Source organism: Sinohyriopsis cumingii, unplaced genomic scaffold (genome assembly GCF_028554795.1).
Source record: "Sinohyriopsis cumingii isolate HCF-2022 unplaced genomic scaffold, ASM2855479v2 utg002479l, whole genome shotgun sequence".
NCBI classification, from domain to species: domain Eukaryota; kingdom Metazoa; phylum Mollusca; class Bivalvia; order Unionida; family Unionidae; genus Sinohyriopsis; species Sinohyriopsis cumingii.
Window position 1 is genome coordinate 50,001 of NW_028316224.1, and position 7,500 is coordinate 57,500.

General features: G+C 33.7%; 3 non-coding genes across 3 annotated transcripts; all 3 read right to left on the reverse strand.

Annotated features, from left to right (window-relative positions):
- Positions 1-2,072: 2,072 nt before the first annotated feature.
- LOC149770310 (5S ribosomal RNA) lies at positions 2,073-2,191 on the reverse strand. Its single transcript, XR_016418558.1, has one exon. It is a non-coding gene; the product is annotated as a 5S ribosomal RNA (ribosomal RNA).
- Positions 2,192-3,091: 900 nt separating this feature from the next.
- On the reverse strand, positions 3,092-3,210 carry LOC149770311 (5S ribosomal RNA). Its single transcript, XR_016418673.1, has one exon. It is a non-coding gene; the product is annotated as a 5S ribosomal RNA (ribosomal RNA).
- Positions 3,211-6,665: 3,455 nt separating this feature from the next.
- Positions 6,666-6,784, reverse strand: LOC149770312 (5S ribosomal RNA). The gene has a single exon (XR_016418569.1). It is a non-coding gene; the product is annotated as a 5S ribosomal RNA (ribosomal RNA).
- Between the last annotated feature and the right edge of the window lie 716 nt (positions 6,785-7,500).

A 7,500-nucleotide genomic window follows, 5' to 3' on the forward strand; every position in this document is an offset into this window, starting at 1 on the left:
TATATATATATATATATATATATATGAAAGAAATAATATTTTCAATCTTTCTGCACTGTACTGATTTTCTGGTTGAATACTAAAAGTAAGTTTAAATATATATAAGGAGTTTGCAAATTTTATAAAAGTCAGCTTGCCTAGCAAGTAGAAGGTCAATATGATACAATGTAGAATTTAAGAAAATGTCATTATATGTATTGAAACGTTTGTTTCCTTTGTATCTGTTGATATCTAAAATCCATATCCCAATAATTAAAATTATCCAAGACTATATGTAAATAATACACGTATGTATGTATGTATGTACACACACAAACGTATATATATATATATATATATATATATATATATATATATATATATATATATATATATATATATATATCACAAAAGACACACACATATCTTAAAACACCCTCAGCCACCCAGGATATATATATGATCCGTTTTTACGAGATAAACTTATTAATTCAGTATGGTATAATTATCGAGTAAGATCAGTAGAGTTTTTGCCCTTGTTTGCAATCGTTATAGGATAACGCGTTAAAAATAAAATTACACAGAAGTACAATTAATGTTAATAGCTGATAAAGTTATGCGAACTTTGTTGCATACTCTCTCTCTCTCTCTCTCTCTCTCTCTCTCTCGTGTGTCAGTATGATAAAGCAAGAAGAAAAAGGAAGAACAGTAAAGAACATATATAAAAAGGTTTATTGAAACAGCGTCTCATCATGGTGTGGGCACCACGATGCATAGGGATAAATAAAAAAGCGAGTATTCCATTACTTTTCACTTCATTTGATATGCATCCATATGACACAGAATGCTCTCGGTGAGTACAGGGAATCAGATAAACGTCACTGTGCGGGACTAGGTATAAAACATTTATTGTAGTTTTAATTGTAAATTTTTCGGGCATTTAAGTAGAAATTAAATGATTTCAGTTCTAGTGAGAACAACATTTCGACTGTAAAACATAATTTGTTGTCTTGATGCGTTTTCAAGACTCTTGGGCTGATTAGTCACACATCTCTTCAACGTTTCCGATGTACAAATGTTTGTGTGCAGTATAATATTAGTAACTAAAGTGTATACTGATTCAAAGTTCTAATCCAAAAGAAGCAAAACTGGCCTCAGATACTCATATTTGTCACTCATCCATTTTCTGACCCAGATAAGGGGAGAATTCCATGTTGAAATTGACTTAAAATGCAGATTCAGGACATTATTGTTGTTGTTATTATTATTATTATTATTCCTCTTTCTGTCCTATCATTTGGTTAAAATAAGCGACACCGGCCTATAAGCTAACTTTAAAAATAGGGTCTTATCAGATTTGCAAAGGATCTCTTCTTGCAACTTGTAGAAGTTAACGTTGTGGAAATACAGAAAGTGGAAGCATGGAATATCTATCTAAACTTACTGTAATCAAAACAGAATTTTATAACCCAATTTATTTAGCCAATGGCCCATATTTACAGTATTCGCTACAGGATGCCAATTTTCCCACTGGCAGACTGAGGCCCTGCTGTAAAAGAAATCAATCAATCAATAAATTAATATAAAAAATTCTCACAATTCATACATTCCATATTTATCAATCAATTAGTGAATAAGAAATACCACAAATAAGTACCCAAAATGAAAGACATTGATCGCATATTTTGCAACTCTGCGCTAGAGACTACACCAGGAATATATGAGAAGAAACTTGAAGGAAGTATTTCGACGTGAAAGGAGGCAGCTTGTTGTGGTAGTAAAAGTAGAGGAAACTGGATAAATTGAACCGAATTTGTTAATAAGAAATACTGGTCATCTATGATCGCATATTCCAGTAGTAAGGATCGAAACCAAGAGCAGAGAAGTGCAAAGCAACATTTGCTATATTCAGGTCCTATACTTGATTTTTTTAGGATCCGAATTATTGAAGAAAGTTAAGGAAAAAGAGAAAATGAAAGTCGAGAAATTGCTCTATTTATTATTTATATTGAATAAAGTAAATTTAGTTACAATAAAAGAAAGAAAGAAAAACTTCAACTGTTTTTAGTTATAAAAGAAAAAAAAAAAATTAGAGTCTACAGCACCCGGTATTCCCAGGCGGTCACCCATCCAAGTACTAACCGGGCCCGACGTTGCTTAACTTCGGTGATCGGACGAGAACCGGTGCTTTCAACGTGGTATGGCCGTAGACACAAGTGTGTGTAAATTTAAGACTTATATTCGCTTCTCTCTTCACCGTTTCCGATGTACAGACGTTTACGTTTATGTGCCGTGTAAAATTAGTAATTAAAGTGTACTTATTAAAACTTATATAGATAAACTGCCTTCATACATTATTCAAATTTGTAATTCAGGCATTTTCGGACTCGGACATTAGTTGCTTAACCGGAGGTTTACACCTTCAAATGGACTTAAATAACAATGCATTTAAACGAAGATTCAGTTCATTTTTGTTGTTTTTGGGCATTATTATTATTATTATTATTTATCTTGTATCAACTGACTAATTCAATAGGTAAATAATCGACATCAGCCTATGAGCTACCTTTAAAGACGGACTCGAATCTGATTTGAAACGGATATCGTCTTGCAGCTCGGAAACGTTAAAGTTGTGGAAACACAGAAAGTGCAAGGAAGTGGAAGCAGGGAACATCCATCCAAACTTACTGTAATCAAAACAGAGATTTATACACCAATTTATTTTGTCAATGGCCCATATTCGAAGTATTCGCTAAGGGATGCCAAGTTTCACACTGATAGACTGGTGCCCTGCTAAAAACAGGTAAATAAATTAAAATAATTAAAAATAATACATTCCAAATATATCTATCAATTATTGAATAAGAAATACCACAGACAAGTATCCAAAATGAAAGACATCGATTGCATACGTTGCAATTATTCGCTATAGGCTGAATCCGGAATATCAGAAGAAATTTGGAGGATCTGGACGGCATACGAGGCGGCCCATTTCGATCCTGGAGGTAGAGGAAACTGAAAAATTTGCACCAGATTTGTGAACAAGAAATATTGGCCATATATGATCGCATATCCTCACAGTGAGGATGGAACCAAAAAAAAATTTAAAAAATGCCTACAGCACCCGGTATTCCCAGGCGGTCACCCATCCAAGTACTAACCGGGCCCGACGTTGCTTAACTTCGGTGATCGGACGAGAACCGGTGTTTTCAACGTGGTATGGCCGTAGACATTTGTATGTAAAAATTTAAGACTAAAATAGGTTGTCTCTTCGTCGTTACAAAGATATATTACACACACACGCACACACACACACACACACACACACACACACACACACACACACATATATATATTAGAGACAGGGGAGAGCTCTGCTTACGACAATACATCCCTTCAGTTTCAATCTGTAAAGAAGCAAGAGCTTATTTGATCGCCGATGTCACTGACATGTAGGTTGCCATATTTGTGCAGTCATTTGAATAGTAATACAATGGCGAGTTCCGTGTCAAATTTCATCAAGGTTGTCGTTTTCTTTCGTCAGTCAGCTTCATTAACGACAAATGATGTTATACTCGGAATTATTTCTGAGAAAATAAATCGTATTTCTCTCGATTTCATGCAGGTATATCTCGATGAAAGGTCGGTCAAGTTTGCATGGCAGGCTAGTAAGCACAGGGGCTCGCATCGTTGCTCACAATTGAACTGACAGTCATACATTTTATACTATATGTACGACTGATAGTTTCATTGTAAGCAATGATACGAGCCCCCTGTGGCTAGTAAGCAGCCTATGCCGATACCGCATGGTGTCGGCGATTTCCAACGTTTTGATAAGCAAAACAAATATGTCCATACACCCCAATACTAATGTCCAAATATCAAAAATCGCTATTCTGGGACTATTATGAATTCATTCAAGGACATTCTAAATTACATCATCGCCACACGTCAAGATTGTTATTACATCAGCACATTCAAAATTGGACTTCATTCAGAAAACCACTGGCATTCATTTGGAACACTACCCTTTTGGACTTGTCATATAACTTTTCATGGACTATTTGTGATTTCATTTATAATGCTGAAAAGTATTTAAATTTTCACTTTGTATTCTTTATAAAAATAAATTAAGTCGGTTGGTTTAGATTGGCTAAGATAGCATTAAGGTGTTTTTGTTTATATGAGCCAATATCACATTATTCTTTTCTTGGTTTAGATGGGCTAAGTTCACATTATGGTACATTGGTTTAGATGGGCTAAGTTCACATTAAGGTGTTTGGCTAAGTTTCCATTAAGATATTTGGTTTAGATTGGCTAAGTTTGCATTAAAGTGTATTGGCTTATATTGGCAAATTTCACATAGGAATTTGATTTAGATGGCCTAAGTTCACATTATGGTGTTCTGGCAAAAGACTGCTTGGTTTTATTAGGCAATGAGGGTAGTCTTGCTCAAGGGTACAATAGGGCAACCAGCTTGATAGAAATCTATCATGTTAACCATTGGACTGATGTACATTTTATCAGTGTAATTTAGAGTCTGTTTAAACCATTCCGAATCCCCCCATCTCTCTCTCTCTCTCTCTCTCATATATATATATATATATATATATATATATATATATATATATATATATATATATATGAAAGAAATAATATTTTCAATCTTTCTGCACTGTACTGATTTTCTGGTTGAATACTAAAAGTAAGTTTAAATATATATAAGGAGTTTGCAAATTTTATAAAAGTCAGCTTGCCTAGCAAGTAGTAGGTCAATATGATACAATGTAGAATTTAAGAAAATGTCATTATATGTATTGAAACGTTTGTTTCCTTTGTATCTGTTGATATCTAAAATCCATATCCCAATAATTAAAATTATCCAAGACTATATGTAAATAATACACGTATGTATGTATGTATGTACACACACAAACGTATATATATATATATATATATATATATATATATATATATATATATATATATATATATATATATCACAAAAGACACACACATATCTTAAAACACCCTCAGCCACCCAGGATATATATATGATCCGTTTTTACGAGATAAACTTATTAATTCAGTATGGTATAATTATCGAGTAAGATCAGTAGAGTTTTTGCCCTTGTTTGCAATCGTTATAGGATAACGCGTTAAAAATAAAATTACACAGAAGTACAATTAATGTTAATAGCTGATAAAGTTATGCGAACTTTGTTGCATACTCTCTCTCTCTCTCTCCCTCTCTCTCTCTCGTGTGTCAGTATGATAAAGCAAGAAGAAAAAGGAAGAACAGTAAAGAACATATATAAAAAGGTTTATTGAAACAGCGTCTCATCATGGTGTGGGCACCACGATGCATAGGGATAAATAAAAAAGCGAGTATTCCATTACTTTTCACTTCATTTGATATGCATCCATATGACACAGAATGCTCTCGGTGAGTACAGGGAATCAGATAAACGTCACTGTGCGGGACTAGGTATAAAACATTTATTGTAGTTTTAATTGTAAATTTTTCGGGCATTTAAGTAGAAATTAAATGATTTCAGTTCTAGTGAGAACAACATTTCGACTGTAAAACATAATTTGTTGTCTTGATGCGTTTTCAAGACTCTTGGGCTGATTAGTCACACATCTCTTCAACGTTTCCGATGTACAAATGTTTGTGTGCAGTATAATATTAGTAACTAAAGTGTATACTGATTCAAAGTTCTAATCCAAAAGAAGCAAAACTGGCCTCAGATACTCATATTTGTCACTCATCCATTTTCTGACCCAGATAAGGGGAGAATTCCATGTTGAAATTGACTTAAAATGCAGATTCAGGACATTATTGTTGTTGTTATTATTATTATTATTATTCCTCTTTCTGTCCTATCATTTGGTTAAAATAAGCGACACCGGCCTATAAGCTAACTTTAAAAATAGGGTCTTATCAGATTTGCAAAGGATCTCTTCTTGCAACTTGTAGAAGTTAACGTTGTGGAAATACAGAAAGTGGAAGCATGGAATATCTATCTAAACTTACTGTAATCAAAACAGAATTTTATAACCCAATTTATTTAGCCAATGGCCCATATTTACAGTATTCGCTACAGGATGCCAATTTTCCCACTGGCAGACTGAGGCCCTGCTGTAAAAGAAATCAATCAATCAATAAATTAATATAAAAAATTCTCACAATTCATACATTCCATATTTATCAATCAATTAGTGAATAAGAAATACCACAAATAAGTACCCAAAATGAAAGACATTGATCGCATATTTTGCAACTCTGCGCTAGAGACTACACCAGGAATATATGAGAAGAAACTTGAAGGAAGTATTTCGACGTGAAAGGAGGCAGCTTGTTGTGGTAGTAAAAGTAGAGGAAACTGGATAAATTGAACCGAATTTGTTAATAAGAAATACTGGTCATCTATGATCGCATATTCCAGTAGTAAGGATCGAAACCAAGAGCAGAGAAGTGCAAAGCAACATTTGCTATATTCAGGTCCTATACTTGATTTTTTTAGGATCCGAATTATTGAAGAAAGTTAAGGAAAAAGAGAAAATGAAAGTCGAGAAATTGCTCTATTTATTATTTATATTGAATAAAGTAAATTTAGTTACAATAAAAGAAAGAAAGAAAAACTTCAACTGTTTTTAGTTATAAAAGAAAAAAAAAAAATTAGAGTCTACAGCACCCGGTATTCCCAGGCGGTCACCCATCCAAGTACTAACCGGGCCCGACGTTGCTTAACTTCGGTGATCGGACGAGAACCGGTGCTTTCAACGTGGTATGGCCGTAGACACAAGTGTGTGTAAATTTAAGACTTATATTCGCTTCTCTCTTCACCGTTTCCGATGTACAGACGTTTACGTTTATGTGCCGTGTAAAATTAGTAATTAAAGTGTACTTATTAAAACTTATATAGATAAACTGCCTTCATACATTATTCAAATTTGTAATTCAGGCATTTTCGGACTCGGACATTAGTTGCTTAACCGGAGGTTTACACCTTCAAATGGACTTAAATAACAATGCATTTAAACGAAGATTCAGTTCATTTTTGTTGTTTTTGGGCATTATTATTATTATTATTATTTATCTTGTATCAACTGACTAATTCAATAGGTAAATAATCGACATCAGCCTATGAGCTACCTTTAAAGACGGACTCGAATCTGATTTGAAACGGATATCGTCTTGCAGCTCGGAAACGTTAAAGTTGTGGAAACACAGAAAGTGCAAGGAAGTGGAAGCAGGGAACATCCATCCAAACTTACTGTAATCAAAACAGAGATTTATACACCAATTTATTTTGTCAATGGCCCATATTCGAAGTATTCGCTAAGGGATGCCAAGTTTCACACTGATAGACTGGTGCCCTGCTAAAAACAGGTAAATAAATTAAAATAATTAAAAATAATACATTCCAAATATATCTATCAATTATTGAATAAGAAATACCACAGACAAGTATCCAAAATGAAAGACATCGATTGCATACGTTGCAATTATTCGCT